The sequence below is a fragment of the Nerophis ophidion genome, linkage group LG16 (genome assembly GCF_033978795.1).
Source record: "Nerophis ophidion isolate RoL-2023_Sa linkage group LG16, RoL_Noph_v1.0, whole genome shotgun sequence".
NCBI lineage: Eukaryota > Metazoa > Chordata > Actinopteri > Syngnathiformes > Syngnathidae > Nerophis > Nerophis ophidion.
In genome coordinates, this window is record NC_084626.1 from 23,895,158 (window position 1) to 23,911,662 (window position 16,505).

Below are 16,505 nucleotides of genomic sequence, written 5' to 3' on the forward strand. Positions count from 1 at the left end.
AGAGAGTTGTATTTATATAGTATAAAAATAACTAAAAACTTGTTGAAAAATAAACAAGTGATTCAAATATAAATAAAGATTTCTACACATACTGCGATGAGATAGCGACTTTTCCAGGGTGTACACCGCCTTCCGCTCGATTGTAGCTGAGAAAGGCACCAGCGCCTCCCGCGACCCCAAAGGGAATAAGCGGTAGAAAAATGGATGAATGGATAGCTTTAAATATACTCCTCCCCCTCTTAACCACGCCCCCCACCTCCCGAAATCGGAGGTCTCAAGGTTGGCAAGTATGTTTTAGGCCAGGGGTGTCAAACTCAAATACAGAGCGGGCCCAAAATTTTAAACTGAACAAAGCCGCGGGCCAAGGTTGAACAAATTAACCTTTTAATAGGGACCCAAACAAGTTTTGCATTGAATATTGAACAAGCAAGGCTTATATAACTTTATAGTGACATACAAAATCCAGTTTCAAATAATAATAATTAAAAAATATCAATGGCATATCAAATAGAATAAAAACACAAATTTAATGCCTTTTTTCGGCGGCGGGTTTGAGTTGAGGCGGGGTTTGGTGGTAGCGGGGGTGTATATTGTAGCATCCTGGAAGGGTTAATGTTGCAAAGGGTTCTGGGTATTTGTCCGGTTGTGTTTATATTGTGTTACGGTGCGGATGTTCTCCCGAAATGTGTTTGTCATTCTTGTTTGCTGTGGGTTCACAGTGTGGCGCATATTTGTAACAGTGTTAACCTTGTTTATACGGCCACCCTCAGTGTGACCTGTATGGCTGTTGACCAAGTATGCCCTTGTATACACGTGTGTGTGTGTATGTATGAGCCGCATATATTATGTGAGTGGGTTGGCACGCTGTTTTTATGGAAGAAAAGTGGACATGGCGACATGTAGAGAACGCCAAAAGCAGTGCTTTCCACGGCCCCGCCCCCATTATTATTTTCCGGGGGGAAATCAGGAGAAATTCGGGAGGGTCACTGAACTTCGGGAGTTTCCCAAGAAAAAATTAAGAGGGTTGACGAGTATAAGTATTAGCGGTGAATGTGGTGTTGCAGCGGTGAGCCAGCTCTATCCATCCATCCATCCTCTTCCGCTTATCCGAGGTTGGGTCGCGGGGGCAGCAGCCTAAGCAGGGAAACCCAGACCTCCCTCTCCCCAGCCACTTCGTCCAAATCTTCCCGGGGGGATCCCGAGGCGTTCCCAGGCCAGCCGGGAGACATAGTCTTCCCAACGTGTCCTGGGTCTCTCCCCGTGGCCTCCTACCGGTTGGACGTGCCCTAAACACCTCCCTAGGGAGGCGTTCGGGTGGCATCCTGACCAGATGCCCCGAACCACCTCATCTGGCTCCTCTCCATGTGGAGGAGCAGCGGCTTTACTTTGAGTTCCTCCCGGATGGCAGAGCTTCTCACCCTATCTCTAAGGGAGAGGAAACTCATTTGGGCCGCTTGTACCCGTGATCTTATCCTTTCGGTCATGACCCAAAGCTCATGACCATAGGTGAGGATGGGAACGTAGATCGACCGGTAAATTGAGAGCTTTGCCTTCCGGCTCAGCTCCTTCTTCACCACAACGGATTGGTACACAACGTCCGCATTACTGAAGACGCCGCACCGATCCGCCTGTCGATCTCACGATCCACTCTTCCCCCACTCGTGAACAAGACTCCTAGGTACTTGAACTCCTCCACTTGGGGCAGGGTCTCCTCCCCAACCCGGAGATGGCACTCCACCCTTTTTCCGGGCGAGAACCATGGACTCGGACTTGGAGGTACTGATTCTCATTCCGGTCGCTTCACACTCGGCTGCGAACAGATCCAGTGAGAGCTGAAGATCCGGTCAGATGAAGCCATCAGGACCACATCATCTGCAAAAAGCAGAGACCTAATCCTGCGGTCACCAAACCGGAACCCCTCAACGCCTTGACTGCGCCTAGAAATTCTGTCCATAAAAGTTATGAACAGAATCGGTGACAAAGGACAGCCTTGGTGGAGTCCCAACCCTCACTGGAAATGTGTTCGACTTACTGCCGGCAATGCGGACCAAGCTCTGGTACTGATCATACAGGGAGCGGACCGCCACAAAAAGACAGTCCGATACCCCATACTCTCTGAGCACTCCCCACAAACATAAGGGAGCCAGCTCTAATGTTAATTTGATATTGCCTCAAGGGCCAGAGTTTGACGCCCTTGTTTTAGGACAACATTTTACACACATGTGTTTTTATTTCTTAACATGAACAAATTCTGGATCGGCAGTGTTTTAAATCACTGTAGTCTCATTCCCTGTTACTAATAATACAGTAGCGACTACACTTGGGGTCCCGTTGGATATTGGCACATTTCCATATCAAATAAAACCCTAGCACGCTCGAGAAAAGAGGCAAAGCCTCACCGTGGGAAATATGCATACCAGAAATTTTCATGAAAGGCGGGCGAGAGTCGGCGTTCACCAGTCAGTCAGCCTTTGAGTGACAGAGGGATTAACAGTTGCCGTGGCAACCGCATCTTCATTTTCCAAGGTCAACGAGTCTCCTCCTTTCTATCCTGTCGCCGGAGAGTCGGGTGTATTTCCTTGGCAAAACATCCCCCGTTTTTGACTCTGGAGGATACAAAAAAAAATAAAAAATAAAATAAAGTAGGACAAATTAGTATTGCGGTGCTGAATTTACATGAAGTCAGCTGAATCAGGTAAACAGGACGGGATATTGTGCAAAGTTGTTTATTAAGCAGTGGGTACATGGGAAGCTGATGGCAAGCATTTTGATACTCCGAAAACATTGTTCAGCATTATGTTACGCGGGCAAAATAATAGACCAGCCCCAATAACCACATCGCAGCTGAATGCCGCTGCTGGAAATTTGTTTTCAAAGCGTATCATAACATTACAGGAAACTCATCCCTTTTCCATGAAACGCATCACCAGTGCATTTGCTCGAAAATTGTGCAAAATAAGGATTTTAGTTTAAAAACCAAGTCAAAGCCTCTGTGGAAGCATCCATCCATCCATTTCATACCGCTTATTCCCTTTTTGGGGTCGCTGGAGCCTATCTCAGCTACAACCGGGCGGAAGGTGGGGTACACCCTGGACAAGTCGCCACCTCATCACAGGGCCAACACAGATAGACAGACAACATTCACACACTAGGGCCAATTTAGTGTTGCCAATCAACCTATCCCCAGGTGCATGTCTTTGGAAGTGAGAGGAAGCCGGAGTACCCGGAGGGAACCCACGCATTCACGGGGAGAACATGCAAACTCCACACAGAAAGATCCCGAGCCCGGGATTGAACCCAGGACTGCAGGACCTTCGTATTGTGAGGCAGACGCACTAACCCCTATTCCACCGTGAAGCCCAAACATTTAAGGGGCGGTTATAGCTCGGTTGGTAGAGCGGGCCGTGTCAGCAACTTAAGGGTTGCAGGTTCGATTCCCGCTTCCGCCATCCTAGTCACTGCCGTTGTGTCCTTGGGCACGACACTTTACCCACCTGCTCCCAGTGCCACCCACACTGGTTTAAATGTAACTTAGATATTGGGTGTCACTATGTAAAGCGCTTTGAGTCGCTAGAGAAAAGCGCTATATAAATATAATTCAATTCAATTCAATTAAAAAAAAAGTCCCTTCTTAAAACTCATTTGGTTACTCTAGCCTTTAAATAGACCCCACCTTTTAGACCAGTTGATCTGCCGCTTATTTTCTGCTGAGAGGGGGGGGGGGTGGGGGGGGGGGGGGGGGTGGGGGGGGGGGGGCACAGATTTGGTAACCACAGATGTCCAAAGTGGGATACACCCCTACCAGGAGAATCGTCATACTCGTGACCGCCGATGATGATGATGATGTTAGTAATTTCACCTGAGTAAAAGGGAAATATACCTAAATATTTGATTTACCGTATTTTCCAGACCATAGGGCGCACCGGATTAAGAGGCACACTACCGATGAGCGGGTTTAGTCAGGTCTATTTCATACAAAAATTGCACCGGATTATAAGCCGCATTAAAGGGTTCGTATTAGGATTTTTTTTTTCTCGAAATGGAAAACACTTCCTTGTAGTATTTGGTCAAAATATTGCATACATTATGTTTCACAGACTATCTTCAAGTCACTTCAGGATCGACCGTTTTGTGGGCGGTCTTATTTACGTGGCTCACCTCCGGCACCGTCTTCTCCCCGAGTTTGACACCCCCTGCCTAAACATGATGAGCAAAAAATAATTGCCAGTTCGCTGCTCTTCAAAAGACATCGTAGCCCGGTTTCTCTTTCAGCATTCGAACGAGTGTTCTCCCGTAATGCAGACGGACGACTCCGGACGAAAGCGTGAGGTAGGAACATGAATAAATCATCAAAACTCAAGGAGGTGCAAACAAAACGGAACACAAGGCCAAGGCACAACACGCTGATCTCACTTGGAGCTAAAGCTAATACTTAGCATAGACTATGGACAAGGACTACTCACAAAACTGCGGCATGAAACATGCCAATCTTACGTAGATACGGCACCAAGCAAGCACTGCGGTCACATTTTGGATGCGACCTCTATCTGAACGCGTACGCAACTGCAAGGCATATCTGTACACGTTCAGCCATACAGGTCACACTGAGGGTTGTGATACGAACAACTCTAACACTCTTACTAATATGCGCCACACTGTGAACCCACACCAAACAAGAATATATGTATAACAATATATATAACACAACATAAACACGACAGAACAAATACCCATAACCCTATGTATCCTGACTCTTCCGGGCTCCATTATACACCCAGTTACCACCAATCCAACCCCCCTCCCCACAGCCCTGCCTACCTCAACCGACGAATGGACGGCGTGGCGCAGAGGGAGAGTGGCCGTGCGCAACCCGAGGGTCCTTGGTTCAATTCCCACCTAGTACCAACCTCGTCACGTCCGTTGTGTCCTGAGCAAGACACTTCACCCTTGCTCCTGATGGGTGCTGGTTAGCGCCTTGCATGGCAGCTCCCTCCATCATTTTGTGAATGTGTGTGTGAATGGGTAAATGTGGAAGTAGTGTCAAAGCGCTTTGAGTACCTTGAAGGTAGAAAAGCGATATTAAAGTACAACCCATTTATCATTTATTTATGGAGGGGTGGGGGCAGGAAGGGGGGGTTGGGTCTGTGGTATATGGGTGGATACTTAGGATTCTGGGTATTTCTTATGTCGTGTTTATGTTGTGTTATAGTGCGGATGTTCTCCTGAAATGTGTTTGTCATTCTTGTTTGGTGTGGGTTCACAGTGTGGAGCATATTAGTAAGAGGGCTAAAGTTGTTTAAACGGCCACCCTCAGCGTAACCTGTATTGCTGTTGAATAAGGATGCCTTGCAGGCTCTTACGTGTGTCTGCAATAGCCTCGTCAAACAATTCTTTGGGCTGGCAAGCTATTCGTACAAGCTGTAGAGGGCGGTAGTGACATCTTTGTACGCCCTTATCATTGTTCTTTGGGTGAACACCAGCGTACATTCGAGAGAATAATTACTCTGAAATTCGGGTCTCCCGGGAAAATTGGGACGGTTGGCAGGTGTGACGCTGTCAAGCGGCATTGGTATAAAACTCGCGGGTCGCACTAGCATTAAATTTTCATTTTAAGGTGCGGGCCGTGTGTCTGAGACCCCTGGTTTATACATAGCACAAAGCAAAAAAAAAAAAAAACTCTTTATGCAGTATTTTATTATAAATGTCAAAAGAGTTACTGTATGTGGTTCACATTGTTTTCTTTACTTGGTGAAACGGGTCAAAACGGCTCTTTGAGTGGTAAAGGTTGCCGACCCCCGTCCTAGAGGATACAAAGAAAGACAACAGGATTGGCGGTAAATGTCAAAAATTGGTCAGCGCTTTCCCCAACACTTGGAGAAAAAGGAAAGAACTAAAACTACCTAAGCACTCCTTGAAAACAGAGTGTGCCACCAGATGGGGGATCTCAGCAAGTCATGACCGGCAGGGTTCTGGAGCAGCAGAAGGCCATCACTCAGGTCCTCTCCAATGACCGTTAAAAAAACCAGACATCTCACCCCTTCTTGGCGAGACACGGAGGTCGCCCGAGGCCATCATCCAGGAACTAAGTCCTCCGGTTGAGTGTACAGATGCAGTCTCGAGACGTGAGCGCATCGCTTATGGAGCCAATCCCCCCAGCTCTTCCGCACATCAATAGAGAACGACACAGACCCTGCCAAGACCGTCAGGCAGAACTTCATAAATTACCTCAAAGAGAAATATGATGACTCAAGAATACAAGAGCTACTCGACATGAACTCTGCCCATGACCCGAGGTTTAAGATGAAATATGTGGCTGAGAAGAATCGAGGGTCAATGGAAGCCAGAATGACATCTGAAATGAAGACATGGCAATACAACTACTAATAATGAATCTGCCGTTTCTTTTCTTTTTCTCCTATGTCCCACTATCCCTTGTGGAGGGGGTCCGGTCCGATCCGGTGGCCATGGATGACGTACTGGCTGTCCAGAGTCGGGACCCAGGATGAACCGCTCGTCCAGAGTCGGGACCCAGGATGAACCGCTCGTCCAGAGTCGGGACCCAGGATGAACCGCTCGTCCAGAGTCGGGACCCAGGATGAACCGCTCGTCCAGAGTCGGGATCCAGGATGAACCGCTCGTCCAGAGTCGGGATCCAGGATGAACCGCTCGTCCAGAGTCGGGACCCAGGATGAACCGCTCGTCCAGAGTCGGGACCCAGGATGAACCGCTCGTCCAGAGTCGGGACCCAGGATGAACCGCTCGTCCAGAGTCGGGATCCAGGATGAACCGCTCGTCCAGAGTCGGGACCCAGGATGAACCGCTCGTCCAGAGTCGGGATCCAGGATGAACCGCTCGTCCAGAGTCGGGACCCAGGATGAACCGCTCGTCCAGAGTCGGGATCCAGTATGAACCGCTCGTCCAGAGTCGGGACCCAGGATGAACCGCTCGTCCAGAGTCGGGACCCAGGATGAACCGCTCGTCCAGAGTCGGGATCCAGGATGAACCGCTCGTCCAGAGTCGGGACCCAGGATGAACCGCTCGTCCAGAGTCGGGATCCAGTATGAACCGCTCGTCCAGAGTCGGGACCCAGGATGAACCGCTCGTCCAGAGTCGGGACCCAGGATGAACCGCTCGTCCAGAGTCGGGACCCAGGATGAACCGCTCGTCCAGAGTCGGGATCCAGTATGAACCGCTCGTCCAGAGTCGGGATCCAGGATGAACCGCTCGTCCAGAGTCGGGATCCAGGATGAACCGCCCGTCCAGAGTCGGGACCCAGGATGAACCGCTCGTCCAGAGTCGGGATCCAGGATGAACCGCTCGTCCAGAGTCGGGACCAAGGATGAACCGCTCGTCCAGAGTCGGGACCCAGGATGAACCACTCGTCCAGAGTCGGGACCCAGGATGAACCGCTCGTCCAGAGTCGGGATCCAGGATGAACCGCTCGTCCAGAGTCGGGACCCAGGATGAACCGCTCGTCCAGAGTCGGGACCCAGGATGAACCGCTCGTCCAGAGTCGGGACCCAGGATGAACCACTTGTCCAGAGTCGGGACCCAGGATAGACCGCTCGCCTGTGTATCGGCTGGGGACATCCCTGCGCTGTTGATCCGCCTCCGCCTGGGATGGTTTCCTGCTGGCTCCGCTGTGAACGGGACTCTCGCTGCTGTGTTGGATCTGCTTTGGATTGGACTCTCGCGGCTGGAATGAACTTTCAGCGTATCATGTTAGACCCGCTCGACATCCATTGCTTTCGTCCTCTCCAAGGTTCTCATAGTCATCATTGTCACCGACGTCCCACTGGGTGTGAGTTTTCCTTGCCCTTATGTGGGCCTATGGACTGGACTTTCACTATCATGTTAGATCCACTATGGACTGGATACTCACTATTATGTTAGATCCACTATGGACTGGACTGTCACTATTATGTTAGATCCACTATGGACTGGACTCTCACTACTATGTTAGATCCACTATGGACTGGACTCTCACTGTTATGTTAGATCCACTATGGACTGGATTCTCACTATTATGTTAGATCCACTATGGACTGGATTCTAACTATTATGTTGGATCCACTATTGACTGGATTCTAACTATTATGTTAGATCCACTATGGACCGGACTCTCACTATTATGTTAGATTCACAATGGACTGGACTCTCACTACTATGTTGAATCCACTATGGACTGGAATCTTACTATTATGTTAGATCCACTATGGACTGGATTCTCACACTATTATGTTGGATCCACTATGGACAGGATTTTCACTATTATATGAGATCCACTATGGACTGGATTCTCACTATTATGTTAGATCCACTATGGACTGAACTCTCACTATTATGTGAGATCCACTATGGACTGGATTCTCACTATTATGTTAGATCCACTAAAGACTGAACTCTCACTATTATGTTAGATCCACTATGGACTGGAGTCTCACTACTATGTTAGATCCACTATGGACTGGACTCTCACTATTATGTTAGATCCACTATGGACTGGATTCCAACTATTATGTTAGATCCACTATGGACTGGACTCTCACTATTATGTTAGATCCACCATGGACTGGACTCTCACTATTATGTTAGATCCACTATGGACTGGATTCTAACTATTATGTTAGATCCACTATGGACTGGACTCTCACTATTATGTTAGATCCACTATGGACTGGACTCTCACTATTATGTTAGATCAACTATGGACTGGACTCTCATTATGTTGGATCCACTATGGACTGGACTCTCACTATTATGTTAGATCCACTATGGACTGGACTCTCACTATTATGTTAGATCCACTATGGACTGGACTCTCACTATTATGTTAGACCCACTATGGACTGGACTCTCACTATTATGTTAGATCCACTATGGACTGGAATCTCACAATATTATGTTAGACCCACTATGGACTGGACTCTCACTATTATGTTAGATCCACTATGGACTGGACTCTCACTATTATGTTAGATCCACTATGGACTGGACTCTCACTATTACAGTATGTTAGACCCACTATGGACTGGACTCTCACTATTATGTTAGATCCACTATGGACTGGACTCTCACACTATTATGTTAGATCCACTATGGACTGGACTCTCATTATGTTGTATCCACTGTGGACTGGACTCTCACTATTATGTCAGATCCACTATGGACTGGACTCTCTCTCACTATTATGTTAGATCCACTATGGACTGGACTCTCACTATTATGTTAGATCCACTATGGACTGGATTCTCACTATTATGTTAGATCCACTATGGACTGGATTCTCACACTATTATGTTAGATCCACTATGGACTGGATTCTCACAATATTATGTTGGATCCACTATGGACAGGATTTTCACTATTATATGAGATCCACTATGGACTGGATTCTCACTATTATGTTAGATCCACTATGGACTGGACTCTCACTATTATGTGAGATCCACTATGGACTGGATTCTCACTATTATGTTAGATCAATTAAAGACTGAACTCTCACTATTATGTTAGATCCACTATGGACTGGACTCTCACTACTATGTTAGATCCACTATGGACTGGACTCTCACTACTATGTTAGATCCACTATGGACTGGACTCTCACTATTATGTTAGACCCACTATGGACTGGACTCTCACTATTATGTTAGATCCACTATGGACTGGACTCTCACACTATTATGTTAGATCCACTATGGACTGGACTCTCACACTATTATGTTAGATCCACTATGGACTGGACTCTCATTATTATGTTGTATCCACTGTGGACTGGACTCTCACTATTATGTCAGATCCACTATGGACTGGACTCTCTCTCACTATTATGTTAGATCCACTATGGACTGGATTCTCACTATTATGTTAGATCCACTATGGACTGGATTCTCACACTATTATGTTAGATCCACTATGGACTGGACTGTCACTATTATGTTAGATCCACTATGGACTGGACTCTCACTACTATGTTAGATCCACTATGGACTGGACTCTCACTATTATGTTGGATCCACTATTGACTGGATTCTAACTATTATGTTAGATCCACTATGGACTGGATTCTCACAATATTATGTTGGATCCACTATGGACAGGATTTTCACTATTATATGAGATCCACTATGGACTGGATTCTCACTATTATGTTAGATCCACTATGGACTGAACTCTCACTATTATGTGAGATCCACTATGGACTGGATTCTCACTATTATGTTAGATCAATTAAAGACTGAACTCTCACTATTATGTTAAATCCACTATGGACTGGACTCTCACTACTATGCTAGATCCACTATGGACTGGACTCTCACTATTATGTTAGACCCACTATGGACTGGACTCTCACTATTATGTTAGATCCACTATGGACTGGACTCTCACACTATTATGTTAGACCCACTATGGACTGGACTCTCACTATTATGTTAGACCCACTATGGACTGGACTCTCACTATTATGTTGGATCCACTATGGACTGGACTCTCACACTATTATGTCAGATCCACTATGGACTGGACCCTCACTATTATGTTAGATCAACTATGGACTGGACTCTCATTATTATGTTGGATCCACTATGGACTGGACTCTCACTATTATGTTAGATCCACTATGGACTGGACTCTCACTATTATGTTAGACCCACTATGGACTGGACTCTCACTATTATGTTAGATCCACTATGGACTGGAATCTCACAATATTATGTTAGATCCACTATGGACTGGACTCTCACACTATTATGTTAGATCCACTATGGACTGGACTCTCATTATTATGTTGGATCCACTGTGGACTGGACTCTCACTATTATGTCAGATCCACTATGGACTGGACTCTCTCTCACTATTATGTTAGATCCACTATGGACTGGACTCTCACTATTATGTTAGATCCACTATGGACTGGACTCTCACTATTATGTTAGACCCACTATGGACTGGATTCTCACTATTATGTTAGATCCACTATGGACTGGACTCTCACTATTATGTTAGATCCACTATGGACTGGACTCTCACTATTATGTTAGATCCACTATGGACTGGACTCTCACTATTATGTTAGATCCACTATGGACTGGACTCTCACTATTATGTTAGATCCACTATGGACTGGACTCTCACTATTATGTTAGATCCACTATGGACTGGACTCTCACACTATTATGTTAGACCCACTATGGACTGGACTCTCACACTATTATGTTAGATCCACTATGGACTGGACTCTCACTATTATGTTAGATCCACTATGGACTGGACTCTCACACTATTATGTTAGATCCACTATGGACTGGACTCTCACTATTATGTTAGATCCACTATGGACTGGACTCTCACACTATTATGTTAGATCCACTATGGACTGGACTCTCACTATTATGTTAGATCCACTATGGACTGGACTCTCACACTATTATGTTAGATCCACTATGGACTGGACTCTCACACTATTATGTTAGATCCACTATGGACTGGACTCTCACACTATTATGCTAAATCCACTCGTCGTCCATCGCCCAGGGGGTAGAGTCCCCAAACCTTGAGGTCCCTCCAAGGTTTCTCATTTTTATCCCATTGGGTTGAGTTGGTTCTTACCCTGATGTAGGATCCGTGGCTTGTGCAGCCCTTTGAGACACTCGTGATTTATGGCTATATAAGTAAACATTGATTGATTGACCTTCGTATTGTCAAGCACACACACAAACCCCTGTACCACCGTGCCAATTTTCATGAAAATGTATATGAGATGGAGATTGTCGAGCCTATTCCAGCTGCAGTCGGGCGGAAAAATTCTCAAAATGTGTTAATATTTGAAAATTCAGGGAATAGGTCCGCGTTAGCAGAAGGCAGGTTACACCCTGGACAAGTCGCAGGGCCAACACAGTTCTACAGACAACATTCACACTCACGCCCTCTTCAATATATTTCCCCCATCTCCAAGAAGAGGACCTCTAACAAGTTGCTGAAATTGATCCTGCTGTTGTTGGAACAAGAACAAAAGGCAGCTTTTTCAAAGCCACAGAAGACGGCAATCCAGGCCAATTTAGTCCTCTATCAGAGCAGTTTTGAGATTCAAGTTTACCTCCAGGCAGGGACACTTGACGCTGAGTGGAGAGCATTTAATCTACACACAGCTCTCTGAACTGGTTATTGAATACTGATGCATCCCCCCCCCCCCCCCCCCCACACACACATGTACCAGGTTTTTACCACAGGTGGACATAGTATCTCCTGCCTTTGGTCATCATTCAGGGCAAACCAAGTGAACCGTGTAAACCAGGGGTCACCACCAGCCCCATGGACTCTCACTATTATGTTAGATCCACCATGGACTGGACTCTCACTATTATGTTAGATCCACTATGGACTGGATTCTAACTATTATGTTAGATCCACTATGGACTGAATTCTAACTATTATGTTAGATCCACTATGGACTGGACTCTCACTATTATGTTAGATCCACCATGGACTGGACTCTCACTATTATGTTAGATCCACCATGGACTGGACTCTCACTATTATGTTAGATCCACTATGGACTGGATTCTAACTATTATGTTAGATCCACTATGGACTGAATTCTAACTATTATGTTAGATCCACTATGGACTGAATTCTAACTATTATGTTAGATCCACTATGGACTGGACTCTCACTATTATGTTAGATCCACCATGGACTGGACTCTCACTATTATGTTAGATCCACTATGGACTGGATTCTAACTATTATGTTAGATCCACTATGGACTGAATTCTAACTATTATGTTAGATCCACTATGGACTGGACTCTCACTTACTGCCCTCGGTAATGGCACCATTCCCAAAATATGTGGGCTCTATTGATAACTTCACTAACAACTTTAGCCCTGCGATGAGGTGGCGACTTGTCCAGGGTGTACCCCGCCTTCCGCCCGATTGTAGCTGAGATAGGCGCCAGCGCCCCCCGCAACCCCGTAAGGGACAAGCGGTAGAAAATGGATGGATGGACTAACAACTTTAACGACGCCCTGCGCGAAACCATTGATAACATAGCACCGCTGAAGTTAAAAAAGGCTCCAAAAAAGTGCACCCCGTGGTTTACAGAAGAAACTAGAGCTCAGAAATTATTATGTAGAAAGCTGGAACGCAAATGGCGCACGACTAAACTTGAGGTGCACCATCAAGCATGGAGTGATGGTTTAATAACTTATAAACGCATGCTTACCTTAGCTAAAGCTAAATATTACTCAAATCTCATCCGCATTAATAAAAACGATCCTAAATTTTTGTTTAGTACGGTAGCATCGCTAACCCAACAAGGGACTCCTTCCAGTAGCTCCACCCACTCAGCTGATGACTTTATGCAATTCTTTAGTAAGAAAATTGAAGTCATTAGAAAGGAGATTAAAGACAATGCGTCCCAGCTACAACGGGGTTCTATTAACACTGACACGATTGTATATACGGCGGATACTGCCCTCCAAAATAGTTTCTCTCGTTTTGAGGAAATAACATTAGAGGAATTGTTACAACGTGTAAATGGAATAAAACAAACAACATGTTTACTTGACCCACTTCCTGGGAAACTGATCAAGGAGCTCTTTGTATTATTAGGTCCATCAGTGCTAAATATTATAAACTTATCACTTTCCTCGGGCACTGTTCCCCTAGCATTCAAAAAAGCGGTTATTCATCCTCTTCTTAAAAGACCTAACCTCGATCCTGACCTCATGGTAAACTACCGACCGGTGTCTCACCTTCCCTTTATTTCAAAACCTCGAAAAAATTGTTGCGGAGCAGTTAAATGAACACTTAGCGTCTAACAATCTATGTGAAACCTTTCAATCCGGTTTCAGGGCAAATCACTCCACGGAGACAGCCCTCGCAAAAATGACTAATGATCTATTGCTAACGATGGATTCTGATGCGTCATCTATGTTGCTGCTCCTCGATCTTAGCGCTGCTTTCGATACCATCGATCATAATATTTTATTAGAACGTATCAAAACACGAATTGGTATGTCAGACTTAGCCCTGTCTTGGTTTAACTCTTATCTTACTGATAGGATGCAGTGTGTCTCCCATAACAATGTGACCTCGGACTACGTTAAGGTAACGTGTGGAGTTCCCCAGGGTTCGGTCCTTGGCCCTGCACTCTTCAGCATCTACATGCTGCCGCTAGGTGACATCATACGCAAATACGGTGTTAGCTTTCACTGTTATGCTGATGACACCCAACTCTACATGCCCCTAAAGCTGACCAACACGCCGGATTGTAGTCAGCTGGAGGCGTGGCTTAATGAAATTAAACAATGGATGTCCGCTAACTTTTTGCAACTCAACGCCAAAAAAACGGAAATGCTGATTATCGGTCCTGCTAGACACCGAACTCTATTTAATAATACAACTCTAACATTTGACAACCAAACAATTAAACAAGGCGACTCGGTAAAGAATCTGGGTATTATCTTCGACCCAACTCTCTCCTTTGAGGCACACATTAAAAGCGTTACTAAAACGGCCTTCTTTCATCTCCGTAATATCGCTAAAATTCGCTCCATTCTGTCCACTAAAGACGCTGAGATCATTATCCATGCGTTTGTTACGTCTCGCCTCGACTACTGTAACGTATTATTTTCGGGTCTCCCCATGTCTAGCATTAAAAGATTACAGTTGGTACAAAATGCGGCTGCTAGACTTTTGACAAGACCAAGAAAGTTTGATCACATTACGCCTGTACTGTATATACCTTTATATACATATATACATACATATATACCTGTACTGTATATACCTTTATATACATATATACATACATATATACCTGTACTGGCTCACCTGCACTGGCTTCCTGTGCACTTAAGATGTGACTTTAAGGTTTTACTACTTACGTATAAAATACTACACGGTCTAGCTCCAGCCTATCTTGCCGATTGTATTGTACCATATGTCCCGGCAAGAAATCTGCGTTCAAAGGACTCCGGCTTATTAGTGATCCCCAAAGCCCAAAAAAAGTCTGCGGGCTATAGAGCGTTTTCATTTCGGGCTCCAGTACTCTGGAATGCCCTCCCGGTAACAGTTCGAGATGCTACCTCAGTAGAAGCATTTAAGTCTCACCTTAAAACTCATTTGTATACTCTAGCCTTTAAATAGACTCCCTTTTTAGACCAGTTGATCTGCCGTTTCTCTTCTTTTTCTTCTATGTCCCACTCTCCTTTGTGGAGGGGGTCCGGTCCGATCCGGTGGCCATGTACTGCTTGCCTGTGTATCGGCTGGGGACATCTCTGCGCTGCTGATCAGCCTCAGCTTGGGATGGTTTCCTGCTGGCTCCGCTGTGAACGGGACTCTCGCTGATGTGTTGGATCCGCTTTGGACTGGACTCTCGCGACCATTATGGATTGATCTTTCACAGTATCATGTTCTCATATGTTCTCATAGTCATCAGTATCATCAGTATCACAGTATCATGTTCTCATAGTCATCATTGTCACCGACGTCCCACTGGGTGTGAGTTTTCCTTGCCCTTATGTGGGCCTACCGAGGATGTCGTGGTGGTTTGTGCAGCCCTTTGAGACACTAGTGATTTAGGGCTATATAAGTAAACATTGATTGATTGATTGATTGATATTATGTTAGATCCACTATGGACTGAATTCTAACTATTATGTTAGATCCACTATGGACTGGACTCTCACTATTATGTTAGATCCACTATGGACTGGATTCTCACTATTATGTTGGATCCACTATGGACTGGACTCTCACTATTATGTTAGATCCACCATGGACTGGACTCTCACTATTATGTTAGATCCACTATGGACTGGATTCTAACTATTATGTTAGATCCACTATGGACTGGACTTTCACTATTATGTTAGATCCACTATGGACTGGACTCTCACTATTATGTTAGATCCACTATGGACTGGATTCTCACTATTATGTTAGATCCACTATGGACTGGATTCTCACTATTATGTTAGATCCACTATGGACTGGATTCTAACTATTATGTTAGATCCACTATGGACTGGACTCTCACTATTATGTTAGATCCACTATGGACTGGATTCTCACTATTATGTTAGATCCACTATGGACTGGACTCTCACTATTATATTAGATCCAATATGAACTGGATTCTAACTATTATGTTAGATCCACTATGGACTGGACTCTCACTATTATGTTAGATCCACTATGGACTGGATTCTAACAATTATGTTAGATCCACTATGGACTGGATTCTCACTATTATGTTAGATCCACCATGGACTGGACTCTCACTATTATGTTAGATCCACTATGGACTGGACTCTCAGAATATTATGTTAGATCCACCATGGACTGGACTCTCACTATTATGTTAGATCCACTATGGACTGGACTCTCAGAATATTATGTTAGATCCACCATGGACTGGACTCTCACTATTATGTTAGATCCACTATGGACTGGACTCTCACTATTATGTTAGATCCACTATGGACTGGACTCTC

General features: G+C 45.3%; 1 long non-coding RNA gene across 1 annotated transcript in view; it reads right to left on the minus strand.

The window, feature by feature from the left end:
- Window positions 1-2,331: 2,331 nt before the first annotated feature.
- Window positions 2,332-16,505, minus strand: part of LOC133535669 (uncharacterized) — a 49,064-nt gene continuing 34,890 nt past the window's right edge. The window contains exon 3 of the long non-coding RNA XR_009802283.1: window positions 2,332-2,606. This is a non-coding gene — a long non-coding RNA (uncharacterized LOC133535669). The remainder of the gene's footprint in view (window positions 2,607-16,505) is intronic.